This window comes from Cryptomeria japonica, unplaced genomic scaffold, assembly GCF_030272615.1.
Source record: "Cryptomeria japonica unplaced genomic scaffold, Sugi_1.0 HiC_scaffold_1735, whole genome shotgun sequence".
Classification (NCBI taxonomy): domain Eukaryota; kingdom Viridiplantae; phylum Streptophyta; class Pinopsida; order Cupressales; family Cupressaceae; genus Cryptomeria; species Cryptomeria japonica.
Window position 1 is genome coordinate 1 of NW_026730036.1, and position 13,501 is coordinate 13,501.

Genomic DNA, 13,501 nt, shown 5'->3' on the forward strand with positions numbered 1-13,501 from the left:
AACATATTTACTACAATTATGAAGGACTAAAAAGTTACAACCAAATACATATGACCCCACTACGAATTGGCCATCATAGCTGAAGAGATACATACCAATAAACGTATGCAGAGAGAAGCAATGCTAACAAAATCCTAAATGCAGCAGAATGAAATAATATATATCCCCGCACTACAAATTGGTCATCATAACTTCACTCAATACATATCATAATATCATATCCTTAGGTCAAAAACAAAGTTTACTTTGGCATCCTCACCAGAAGCAATTTACAGAAATTAATTTGCAAGACAAAATTGAACAAGCTTCCTTCCTTCCTATCATCTTTTGCTGTCTCTTTTCCAAACACATTTTAGAGTTTCAGTCCAGCAACTATACCCCAGAGATCTTTTCCAACAAACAAATCTTCCATTTAATGTTTCCAAAGCTCAAAATTTTGCCATTTAAATTTTTCTCTTTCCCTCTTCCTAGATGTACTTGCTATTGATCTGAAACTGCAAATTTTTCTACACAACTCTTTGATATATCAGACTTAACCGAAATCTCTGTTATCAAATGTAAGGATTTTTGAGGTTCAAGTTTTCCTGAGTTGTTCTTATTTGTTGTGTGTTGATCTATATCAGTTTACAAAACTAGATATTCAATATTAAAAACCCATGACTGGAATAAACTTCATTTCCAAATCTTACAGCCTGAGTTGGCCTAGTGGTGGAGAACTTGTGCTCTTGAAAGAGAGGTCACAAGTTCAAATCCCGCAAGGGGGTAGGGTATGTACACCTTATCGGCTTTGGCCCATTACCTATCATCGAAGGAAAAAAAAAAAAATTCCAAATGACAAAAAAATTGCTGAAGGAAAATTCAATGAGTAGAAAAAATAAAGGGAAAACATAGATGCATAAACTTAGAAATTTATCTTCAGAAATGCCCAACCATAAATACAATGCTACTCATTATATTAATTCAAACCAGAGATTACAAATACAATTAGAATTTGTGTACCATAGATTTTTATGCCTAGACTTTGAAGGAGTTTTAGCAGCATTCCAGCAACATCTCCCTAGACAAAATCTTCTCACATACTCAACCAAAATGAACCCTCAATAAATAGACAAGCCAAAAATACAAAAGTCCAACTGTCCAAAGATGAGTCCTATGATGATGACTATTCAATTCCAAGAATCTTCATCTTACATGTAACTCCTTTTGTCATAGATGCTTTATAACTCCATCATCATGCACTTACAACATAACCTCCATGTTATAACAAACCTTCTAAGTGGGATGTTTCATACAATGAATCCCATAGATTGTAATATCCCACTAATTTTATTTTTATTTTTTTAGACCAATAACAATTCATCCACAACAATTAACCCATTAAGGTTAGAGGAATAAACCAAAACAACTGAAAGGGAACCCTTCCACCTTTTGTTCACCGAGAGCCCAGACTGGGAGGGTGAGAGCATACGGTGTTCTGGGGATCGTCAGCAGCAATAATCAAACTGAAAATTACAATGCATGGGCGGCAAGCCAGCCCCTTTTGCTTATCCAGCAAGATAGAAACCAAACTCTTGGCGGTAAACCGACCAAGGAGAAACCACAAGGAATTGAAGTACAATCACTCTACCGTGTATTTCAGCGGGAGGACATTACATTAAACAATCACTCTACTGCATATTTCAGCGGGAGGACATTACATTAAACAATCACTCCACCGCATATTTTAGCGGGAGGACCATAGCATTAACTTATCACTCGACCACTTATTCAGTGGGAGGACTGAAAATTACAAATTTGCTGAATACTAGGCGGCAAGCCAGCCTCTTCCACTTATTCAGTGGGATGAGAGTTACAAAGATAGAACTGGTTAGTAGTACTACTACCTAACCTTACAATAATAGAGATGAAAGGAGGAGAGTAATGCAGATTTCTACAATAAGGATATAAATTTCTGTTACAACCAGTCTGCAGGCTGAAAGTACAAACCAGTAGCCTATAGAAATACCAAAATACTCATAACTCCCTCATTTTACATCCAAATCAACTCAAACCAGTCCCAAATCCACCGTACATCATAAGAAATGACAACCAATCAAAACCACACCCCAAACAAACCCTTATTTATTTTGCACGCATTCCAATGCAACACAGAAAACCCACGCCTAGCCTAAGAATTTCGATTTGGCATAATAAATTCAAAACTCAAACAAACATGCTATAAACTTACAAAGTTTATCGCCAGTGCCGGGAAGGAAGATAGAGCTGATACCCATAACCGTCAGTCGCTTCAACAGAGAGGTGTGATCGAAAATATGCTTCAGCCACAAACAAAACCAGCGAGTCTCCAGAATCACTTCAACACCAAAAATGTCTATGGTAAACTCTGAGAATGGAGGAGAATACAATGCACAGCTAGGTACTATATTTCAAGTACGAAACTGGGTAGCACTAGGGAGACGCACTCCGAAGCCTCAAGTTCTGTCGCCAAACCGGCAGCATAACATTACAAATTTTCAAGATACCAAAATGAGAGCCCAAGTCACTTATTTATAACTTTTTGCCAACCAAATTCAAATTCAAATGCACTCCAAATACGCCCAAACCAAATGCCATTCCATTTCATCCACATTTAGCATTGCATTTCATTTCATTTCCTTGCACAAGTTCGCCCGTTTTAATAAATATAAGTGTCATAAAATAAAGTGTAAAGTGGGCGCCCAACTATGACTTCCAAATAAAAAATATTACTAAGGCAATATACTTAGAAAATCGCCCATTTGCCTTGAGTTATAATTTACTTATTAACACCATGACGACCCCCTTGAAGTCATATGCAATTTTCGCCCAAATAGACTTAGGATAAAATTAATATTTTCTCCCTTGCTAAGTCGTCCATCCATAAAATAATCAAATATTAATGCCTCATGCCTAAGGTATAATATATTAAAATACCTTCTCCTCAAATATTGATTATTGCCAAATTGAGTCGGAGACTGAAGTGCTGGAAATCACCAAACCTGAATTGAGTTGGGGCTCTGAACTAAACTGCCAAAAATAGTCATCTAAGCTGAGCTGCAGAATCCTTGCCAAGAATAGCACCAAAAGATACTGGAAGACCAACTGCTCAAACTGACTTGCCGGAAATAGCCATCTGAACAGGCCAGCTGACATCCTGCTAAAAATAGAACTGCTAAAAATAGTACTTAATAAAAATAGCATACTGCTAAAAATAGTAAGTGTTTCCAAAGTGATTTTAACCACATTCTGAGCAGCCGTCGCACTTACTAAAAATAGTACGTCAGGAAATAATCACTCGATGCAGATGCATGTCGAACCATCTTGAAGCTCTCTGAAAACCCAGAAGGAATCCAGAATCCAAACTGTCAAACTCCCACATATACGCCTTGAAAACACAAAAGAATCCTCCTAGAAAATAGGAAACCCTAATTCTCCTTTCCAAATAGCCTACGAGTCTTCGGAATAGGCCAATGGACCACTGAATGCACATCACTGAGAAGGGGACATTACATAGATTCATCCTATGGTGGCACCCCATTTCATGAGGAGCCAAAAGTACAAGTACAACACATTAAATTAAAGGATTTGCAAGACGTATAACACACCTAACCTAAATATCCTAATACAAACTAAACAAAAAGTGGAGGATTTTACTCTTCATTAAGGTTGTAAAACTTAGGATTAAGGAACTTTTCTATGCAGAAAATTGTCTTTATGTGCACTTAATAGCACCTTTCATGATTGAAGCAAATAGAGTAGAATGATAAAAGAAGAAAGACCGTGATTGATAAATGAACAAAATCACTAGCTTTTCCTAACTTTCTAGCAAAGAGAATATGCTTGGAGCCAAAGAATGGAAATTTCTGAATGGCCCAAAAATTAGGCACCTAAGTTTGGCTTTTGCAATTTTTATCCTATTTTTACTGCCCCCATTTGGTAAGTTAACATCAATGGGGGGATTTGGCTGTATAGATTGCATGTTGAATTATATACCTCATGAAAAAAGTGACATGATATCCATGGTAGTTTTTGATGCATATGCACCTGTTTAGTAGATCTTCAAGCCTTTTCTATTTTTTCTCTCTACACTAGGTAAAATACCTTATGTAATCATCAGTAATGGTTTACGACGTGTAGCTGCAGTTAACTTTTAGCAATTATCCGCCATTGCCAGTATAGTAAAATGTTGTAATGTCTTTTGACTTCTAAGCTGACTAGGAAAACTGATCAATTCTCTAATTGTTGCTAGGGTCTAAACTTTATGCTTTTGTGGTTGTCAAGTTCATGAAAAATTACTTTCACTCTCTATTGTCCACCATCTTACATGCAGTTCTTGAAGTCCGTTCCTTGTTTAGCCTGTTTAGTGTTTCTAATTAGTTACTTAGTATCATTGATGTTAATTTAAACCTTGAAATGCAGGTACCTCAATCTATAGATTTAAGACAAACATTAGTGTTTTGATTTCATTTGGCTACCTATTCCTATGTAAGGAGGAATTCAACACAAAATGTGTTCTATTTGTGCAGAGGAACTTCAAAGAAATAATTGAACTAGGAAAGTCGGCAAAAGAAAGAAAAGAAAAACTCCAAGATATCAGAAGAGAAGGTACTGAATTGATCAAGATGCGGTTGAAGTCTAAGGTACAGTGGAGTGAACTCTCTCTCTCTCTCTCTCTCTCTCTCTCTCTCTCTCTCTTTTCTTTAGAAGCTTCTTTCAAGGTTACCAACACACATAAATAATATCAAAGTTGATAAATTTATGATTTATACATTCTTTGTTACTATGTCCTAGTATTGAGGTTCAGTAGACCATATGTGTGATGATTAATGTTCTAGGACAGTACTTGAAAAAGATATAGATGGGTGGTTTCTTTACTTCCCCACTAGCCTGTTAGGCTTTTTCTTTACAGATACTTTTAAATGTAGATTTTTCTGTTTGGAACTTTAGCATGTTTGGTAAGGCGATGGCGCATATGATATGATATGTTTTCTCTGAAATAGGTGCCTGAACGACTGGAAGATTCATTGGATGACTTTCAGTCAATATCAATTTCTGAAGTGAAAGAAAGTTCAAGTGTACCTTTTAAATGGGACAATGCTACAGAGGATTTTCTTTGTGAAGTGTATGACCAGTATCTCAAGGTGTGTTTTATGTACTCTTTCTATGTCATATGTGTGTGTGTGACAATCTAAGTGGTACAGGCTTGTTACCTCCTTTTTTTAACTATTTAATTACAGGGAATAGGGGGAAACAAGGGACCACAAATCAAGAAGTTATATGTAGAGGTCTCTTCAACACATCCCCTTATCATCTTCCATTGTTGTTTTTTGGTTGGTTTCAAAGTTTTCCATCTTATGCTGGTTCCACTGGATATTTTCATGCTCAATCGGGATTATTTTTTAATTGTGATTGATGTGCTTAGTTGCTACATTCTACTTGGAAACACATGTAGTGAAGCCAATTAATTATAGAACCGAATCGTTTTGTGTTATATATAACTAGAAAACTATTATTCTGTACATAGATAAAATCTAGTGGTTTCATAAAGCTTAAAACCAGGATCCCAGTGCCATCCCTGATTTATGCAAGTAGGGTAGTATCTCCTAGCATCCTATTTTAAGACAATTAGTCTATTAGAGGTTATTTATGATTTTGAGGTCAAGTCAGGAGCTCAGTGACATTTAGAGAAGTACATGTGACATCACTCGTGATTCATACATGTTCTCTTACAATAGTTGGACTTCATGGAATGCAATGTTCATCAACTTCTTTATCCAAAGTATCAAGACACTCAACTAGAATTTTACTTCATCAAATTGATCTTCATGTATTGTTAATTGATGTAGGGGTCATATCATCACTTAAATTTGGTCAAGGAAGTTCTATCATATACTTGGTGTCATAAACAGGAGTCCACTATAAGTTATTTTCTTTCTTTGCACATAATTAAATCTATTTAGTTCTTTAAGATCTAATAAATTTAGAGATGTGATTGGAGAAAGAGCTGGAAAAAGTACTGCAATATTATCCACCATAATAGGAAAAGTGTTAATAAGTAAAAACAAGAAAGAGTTCTTTATTTTAGATCATAGGATTATCATGCAAGGTTCCAAGAAGTTTTTGGAAAACCTTATTAATAAGTGTCGTGCACATTGTGAGATGACTGGAATTGTTTCATGGTGAAGTTCTATAATGGTCAGTTCTTTTATTGATAGCAAACTAATTTGTTGCAAAATCTTGTTCAAATGATGATGTTTTAATAATATATGGGTTTTCATTATTCAATTATATATGCAATTCTATATGAAAAGTGGATCTTGTTATGATCATAGAGAAAAAAATGGAATTAAATGTGATTAACCATGTTAAATCAGCTTTCAATGCCTAGCCCATGCTAGGTCAAACCAGCACAACTTTGACTTGGCCAAACCTAGTCAAAACCATTTTTTTTGGTTTTAAAATGTTGGTTATTAAAATAACACCTTTTTTGAAATGCACCAAGATTTTGCCCAATACTAGACAAAAACCAAACAAACAAATATTTCTTTGCAATTGCAACATATACATGTTGTTTTGCACACTTTCACACATGCAAGGTGTTGTGACAAGCGTAGTGACACACAAGACACCATTGCCAATGCATCAAACACTTTGGCACAAGTAGACTACTTCATAGCATGGGACATTATGAGTTATTGCACAAACATGGGTTTATGAAAACCTTGCTAGGTGTGCATCTATTCAACTTTTGTTGCTCAAAACTCATTTTTTGTGTGCTTATGATTGCCTCAATTGCGCAAAACATGTCTTTATTGATCCAAGTGCTCATTTGTAGTTTTTGGCATGCAGGGTTAATCAAACTAACTCAAGCATCTATTTTTGCTACTACTATCACAAAAACACATCATAGGCAGCTCCTTTTAAAAGTTTACTAGATAAAATAGAAACTTGGAAGCTTGGAAAATAAAAATGTAAACTTATGAGAACTGGAAAAAAATTACTTCAAATGATGAATGTCCTTAGTATAAGCTGAAATATCCCTACAAGCACTTATCAGACACATCTTTGCAATCCATCAAAACTTAAACTTTTTTGGAAGCTTGGAGTGATAGAGTTAAAAATGTGTTATTGCAATCTACCCCCTTAATTTTTTCAATTTTCAAACACAACATACAACACCCATTAGCATTAGCAAATATTCATCTCGACCACTTATGCAGTGGGAGGAAACAAAAACAATGAAAGCATTACATGATGGCGGTATGACCAGCCACTTCCATTGATTTTTTGTGGGAAATTACAAAATAAGGAAAGCTTAGCAACCCAAAACTTGGCGGTATATCCAGCCACTTCCACTTATCCAGTGGGAATTACAAGATTACTGAAAAACTTAATAATCAAACTTGGGGGTATAACCAGCCACGTCCACTTTTCAGCGGGGAGTACAAATATCTGAAAAACTTGAAAATTGCAAACTTGTCGGTATAACCAGCCACTTCCACTTGCTCAGTGGGATGAAGTTGGCTTTCAAAATGAGAACAAGGGGATGTTTAGTATTACTAAACAAATTATTACATAATATAACTTGGAAGATAAGTGATAACTAAAATCAGAAGAATAAGACCATGTTACCAGCCTTGAAAAATGAGGAAAGAGTTCTGATTTTCAGAATAACCAGCCACTAAAGAATCACCAAAATGTTCACAACTCCCTCGTGACACCTCCGAATGAGCTCAAGTAAATTGCAAATGGAGTATGAGAGTTGGGCGGCCAAGATAGGATAGAAAACTCACCACCAAACAACGTCACAGCCAAGGCACGCTTTCCGATGCTGGATATGGGCTAGGGTGATCAGCAACTAGTTTGATTTGCTACCAAAAATCCAACTCCACCAAAATCCATCAAAGTGTGAGCAAATGTGCGTCCAGAGCATACAAGAAATTTGAGCCAATACCCACAAAAAACAGACAACTTCAACCAGGATGAATTAAAACGCATTTCAGCTATAGACTTTATTCGCTCCAGAAAGAACACATTAATCTTCTCTGAAATGAACACTGGAAATCTGAAATGTCCCCCTTAGTTTTTTTTCAATTTTCAAACACAATAAATTCACCTGTTAGCGTTAGCAAGATGACACACTGAGAGCAATACATGTTGGCGGTTGGACCAACCACTTCCACTTTTCATTGGGATAAAGAAACGCTGGAAATTTTCAACAACTTGGCGGTATAACCAGCCAATTACAAATCCAAGAAGACTGAAATTAAACAAGACAATCACTCAACCACTTATTCAGCGGAAGGACTGGAAACAACAACCATCACTCAACCACTTATTTAGCGAGAGGACTGGAAATAACAATCATCACTCAACCACTTATTTAGCGGGAGGACGGGAGTACAAAATAGAATAAAGATAGGCAGCAAGCCAACCTCTTCCACTTGTGTAGTGGGCGATACAAGAAGTATAGTGCAGAAATAAAATGGACTGTTTTAGTACTACTAAATACAGCCTTACAATGGCAACTCTGCAAAATATTTGTCAGTACATCAAGCTCCAATCTCTAAGATATACAAGAAGATACTCCAAGAAGCAAAAAACCTGAATACCTGGAAAATAAAAGACAAAAAGAAAACTTTACCAAATCTGAAATAACACACCAGCAACACCAAAAACCAGACCAGCAACTCTGTGAAGACCGTATCCCCTTCAAGACACCTTTGAATAGCTCCAAGTCAGTGGAAAATAAGAGCTAGGAAGGGGACGCCCAAGTGTCAACCCCCAAACTAATCCAAACAGCCTTCAAACATTTAATGCACACATCCCAAGGTCACTTCTAGCATCGTACGACCTGCCTGGAGAGGGGCGATCTGCCTTAAAAATCCAGCTCTTCACTATAATTCGTGAAACTTAACAAAAAGGGATGCCTAGTAGAGAGGAATCCAACGAGCCAATACCCGGAATGATCATACAATCAGGCAGGGAGATATGATCAAATAACTGCTTCAGCCATGGACAAACCAGCAACATACAAAATCACTCAAAAATTCAAAAAACTGTAAATGCATCAACGAAATCCATCTTCAATCTTTCCCTTTGAATGAGAAAGTCTCTCCAATCAGCTAGGTGCTATTTCTCAAGCACGAAACTGTCACAAGGCTAGGAAGCTCTCAACCTCGAAGCACAAGTCTGACACAAATTCGGCAGCAGTTCGTTACAAATATTCACAGATCCCAAAACAAGAGCCCAACACTCTTATTTATAACTGTTGTCATTTTGTGACACCCTTGGTCCATCAATAAGAACCAATCAGAGATATGATCCATGGACTAGCACTGCCCTAGGTAATCAAGGAGAAAGCAGAGGAATTATGAAGCACGAGTTCTTGCCTTGCCCGGAGGAAGTTCCTCCCTTATCCTTTTCTTTCTTCCCCGGAATTCCGAAACATCGAGGTTTCGAAGTTCCCTCTTCGTCTTCTTCCCTTCCCCGAAACTCCGAAACCCCAAGGTTCTGAAGTTTCTCCCTTCCTTTCCTCTTCTTTCTTTTCCCGAAATTCTGGAACCCCGAGGTTCCTGTAATATCCCCAATAATTTTTTATTTTGATTTGGCAATAAGATTTACAAAGCAAACACAGTAACCCGTTAAGGTTAGACAAGTAATCCAAAATAACTGGAAGGAACCCTTCCACCTTTTGTACACCGAGAGCCCAATCTGGGAGGGTGAGAGCATACGGTGTTCCGGGGATCGTTAGCACCATAAACCAACTGAAAAGTTGTATACAATAATGGGCGGCAAGCCAACCCCTTTCGCTTATCCAACGGGTAAACTAGAAACTTGGTGGTAAACCAGCCAAGAGAACAACTCACCAAGACACAAATCACTCAACCGCAATGTTTCAGCAGGAGGACTGAATCACACAAAAGCTCAACTCCACCGCTTATTCAGCGGGAGGACCATTACAATCATAAAATCACTCAACCACTTACTCAGTGGGAGGACTGAACTTCATAACTGAATTACAGAACAAGAAGGCGACTAAGCCAGCCTTTTCCACTTATGCAGTGGGCAAGCAACCTCCAGAAATGGTTAGTAGTACTACTACTTAACCTTACAATTTAGAAAGAGAAGATTAGAGATGATATCCAATGCAGGTTACAGCAAGAAATAACTAACAAATTAACTCAAATCATGCTACTACTGTTGTACCAAAAATCTGAAGTCAAACAAACATAACTAGTCTCAACCGGCAACACCAAAATGATCATAACTCACTCAAATGAAGTCGGAAACACACCAAATCAAATGCGAATGAAAGATATAACTTGGACGATGAAACATGAACTCAAAACTTGCAGTCCAGTCGCCTCAAAACAGTAGCACGCATCCCAATGCACCCCTAGAATGGTACGACCCAGCTGAAAGGTACGATTTGCAACTAAAAATCCAATTCTTCAAATCAGGAACTATAAAATTGCAGATTATATCGCCTCCATGCCACCTTTTGATAGAGCCAATACCCAGATGAAGGAATCACTTGGTCAAGAGGTATGAGCAAAATATGGTTTCAGCAACTCCACGACCAGCAGCAAGAAAACACTCCAAAATCCACACAAAACACTCCACACTCAGCAAAACGCTCTCTAATAGCATTGGAAATACAAAAACACAGCTAGGTACTATCTTCCAAGTACGAAACTGAGACTTAGCTAGGAAGCCACACTTCAAAGCTCAGATTTTCAATCGCCAAACCGACAGCATAACAATGCAATTTCATAAGATATCCAAATGGGAGGCCAAGCACCTGTATTTATAGTTTTTTTCCTCTGAAATTCAAATGTAAATGCTCCCAAATTCACCTCACCAATTTGCATTTCATTTCACTCTCACATGGCATCCAAATGACATTTCATTTCATTTCCCAAGGTGGGCGCCCAAGTTGCATTTTAACCAATAATTCGACAAGTTCGAACTTGCCTAAGTCTTCAATAATAACTTAATTTATTCTTCAAATTTCAACGCCTAACTTAGGAAAATATAACATTGATATTAGATAAAAATGTCTTTTCCTAAGTCGCCCAATATATCATTAATCAGTAATAAAATAATTAAATATTAAACCTTAAGATAAGGAAATAATATTTAATTAAATCACTTATGACTCCAATCTGATTATCAACAAAATCCAGGATGAAGCTGAGCAATGAAGACCATTGAACTGCTACAGGATCGGGACCCTATCCAAACTGCTAAAAATAGAAATGCTCAATACTGCCACTTACTAAAAATAGTAATTCATGAAATACTCTTTCAAAAAACATGATCTTCGCACTCGAAGAAAGAGCTTGGAAAGCTCAGTAAGATAGCATCATCCAGACAGTCAAACCCTAACTTACTAAAAATAGTAAGTTCTCACTTCACCAAAGAATCAAATGCATGTTATACCACCTTGGAGCTCATGAAAAACCCAGAAGGAAACCATAGACAGATATGAAGAATTCCCTCCTGCTAAACCCTAAAAAGCTCGTGCAGAACTCCACAAAAGTTGGAAACCCTAATTCTCCTTTCCAAATAGCCTACGGGTCTTCGAAATAGGCCAATGGACCACTAAACTAATCACTGCGAAGAAGGGGACATTACAGTTCCGAAGTTCCTCCCTTTCTTTCCTCTTATTTCTTTTCCCAGGACTCCGGAACCCTGAGGTTCCGAAGTTCCTCCCTTTCTTTCCTCTCCTCTTTTGTTCCCCGGAACTCCAGAACCCCGAGGTTCCGAAGTTCCTTTGCTAGGTACCACCTTTTCCTTGCCTTCTTTTCAATTCCTCGAAACCTCAAGGTTCCGAAGTTTCTTTTCCATTAATTTGTCCGGAACTCTGTAACCGCGAGGTTCCAAAGCTCCCTCCTAGCCTTTCTTCCTTTCTTTCTCTCGAACTCCGGAACCCCGAAGTTCCTTGCTGCTCTCCTTTCTCCTTCCAGGAACCCTGAGGTTTTGAAGTTCTTTCCTTTTCTTCCCCACTTCGGGAACCCGAGTTTCCGAAGTCCTCAGACTTCTTCCCGATTGGCAACACTTCCGGATGGCGTGATCGACACTCAAAGCTTTAAATGCTCTGACGACTTTTGTGACTTGTGCGCCTCCTTTTGTGGAGCCACAAGGGCGCATTTAATGTTTTGGATAGGATTTCCATCAGGAGAGGTACGGGGCCATGCTTGTTGTGGTGACTTATGTCATACCTGCATGCTCTGACTTTGGAATGTCTGTCAATCCACCCTTCTCAAGGTTGCCTTTTGTGGGTATGGCTAGATTGTTTGCATGTACAGAAGTCAAGTGCATGCACTTCCCTGCACTCCCATATTGACACACAGGGGTCATGATCACTCTTGTAACTTTTTTCTATATAAAGGCTGTTAAGCCTCATTGTAAAGGGTTCTCTCCCTACTGGCTTGAGCTATTCTATGCTCTCTCACTTCTCTTGTATTATTCCTATATTTTGCAACTGTAAGTAGGCCATTGGCCTTATAATTAATTGAAATCACCATTCTTGCCTTCTTTCAACTTATGTATGCTGTTTATGTTTCTTTTCCTCTAGCATAGGTGTGTGTTTTGTGGTTCTTCTTTCATATATGCTGTGTTAAATTTATTTTTGAGTGTGACTTGTGGGAAACCTTCTCCCCTCTTAACATTCAGTAAATTCTAACCTCCATACATGCATTGGGGTCACTCATACAAGTGAAGTTTGTGCATCTCCTGGGTGTTTCAGTTGATTCTTTGTGTCATTTCGGGTAGGGAGAGAAACAATCTCTTCTTGGTGCATCACCTCCTTTTGTTTTAAGCATTCCTCTCTTCCCTTTACCTCTGCAAGTTGTTAGGATAGGCTTAGGAGTAAGTTATGAAGTGTTGAGTTGGTTCAACACCTGCATTTGGATTGAGAAGGAAGTCGACCTTCTCCAGAGATTCAACCCCTCGTGCAAGGTCCCATACTTCGGGGTTGTTTCCATGTTTCACAAGGTTGCTGAGTTGATAGCTCAGCAAGGGTGTGAGCTTTTGTGTTAACAGTTTTTGGCATGCCCGGTGGGACTGACTTTCGATTTTTATGCTAAGGATTCAGTGCTGATTCTTAGTGTTTCAACCTTTAGAGGCAGTCACCTTTCAAGCACTTGGCGACTCTGCTCAAGGTCCAGTTCTTGTTCATATGAAGTTCATAACTCTGGGACCCCGGAACCCCCAAGTTCCCAAGTCATCGCAACTTTCACAACTCCGGAACCCCGGAATCCCAAGGTTCGGAAGTCCGCTACTCCGGAGGTCGGACCCCCCAGGTTTCGAAGCGCTTAACCTCGGAACCCCGAGGTTCCGAAGTCTCTGCTCAACAAGTCCACTGCTTGCTCATGACTTGTTGCAGCTCCGGATTTCATGCCCAGAATTCATACAAGGGCGTCTTCTAGAGGTAGTTTCCAGTTCGAAGAACTCTCATCTTCTGGCTCTAGAAGGC

The 13,501-nt window shown here is 38.3% G+C and overlaps 1 long non-coding RNA gene across 1 annotated transcript; it reads left to right on the forward strand.

Moving 5' to 3' along the window:
• Positions 1-4,539: 4,539 nt before the first annotated feature.
• LOC131873448 (uncharacterized) lies at positions 4,540-5,304 on the forward strand. Its single transcript, XR_009371396.1, has 3 exons — positions 4,540-4,658; positions 5,019-5,159; positions 5,256-5,304. It is a non-coding gene; the product is annotated as an uncharacterized LOC131873448 (long non-coding RNA).
• The last annotated feature ends 8,197 nt before the right edge of the window (positions 5,305-13,501 follow it).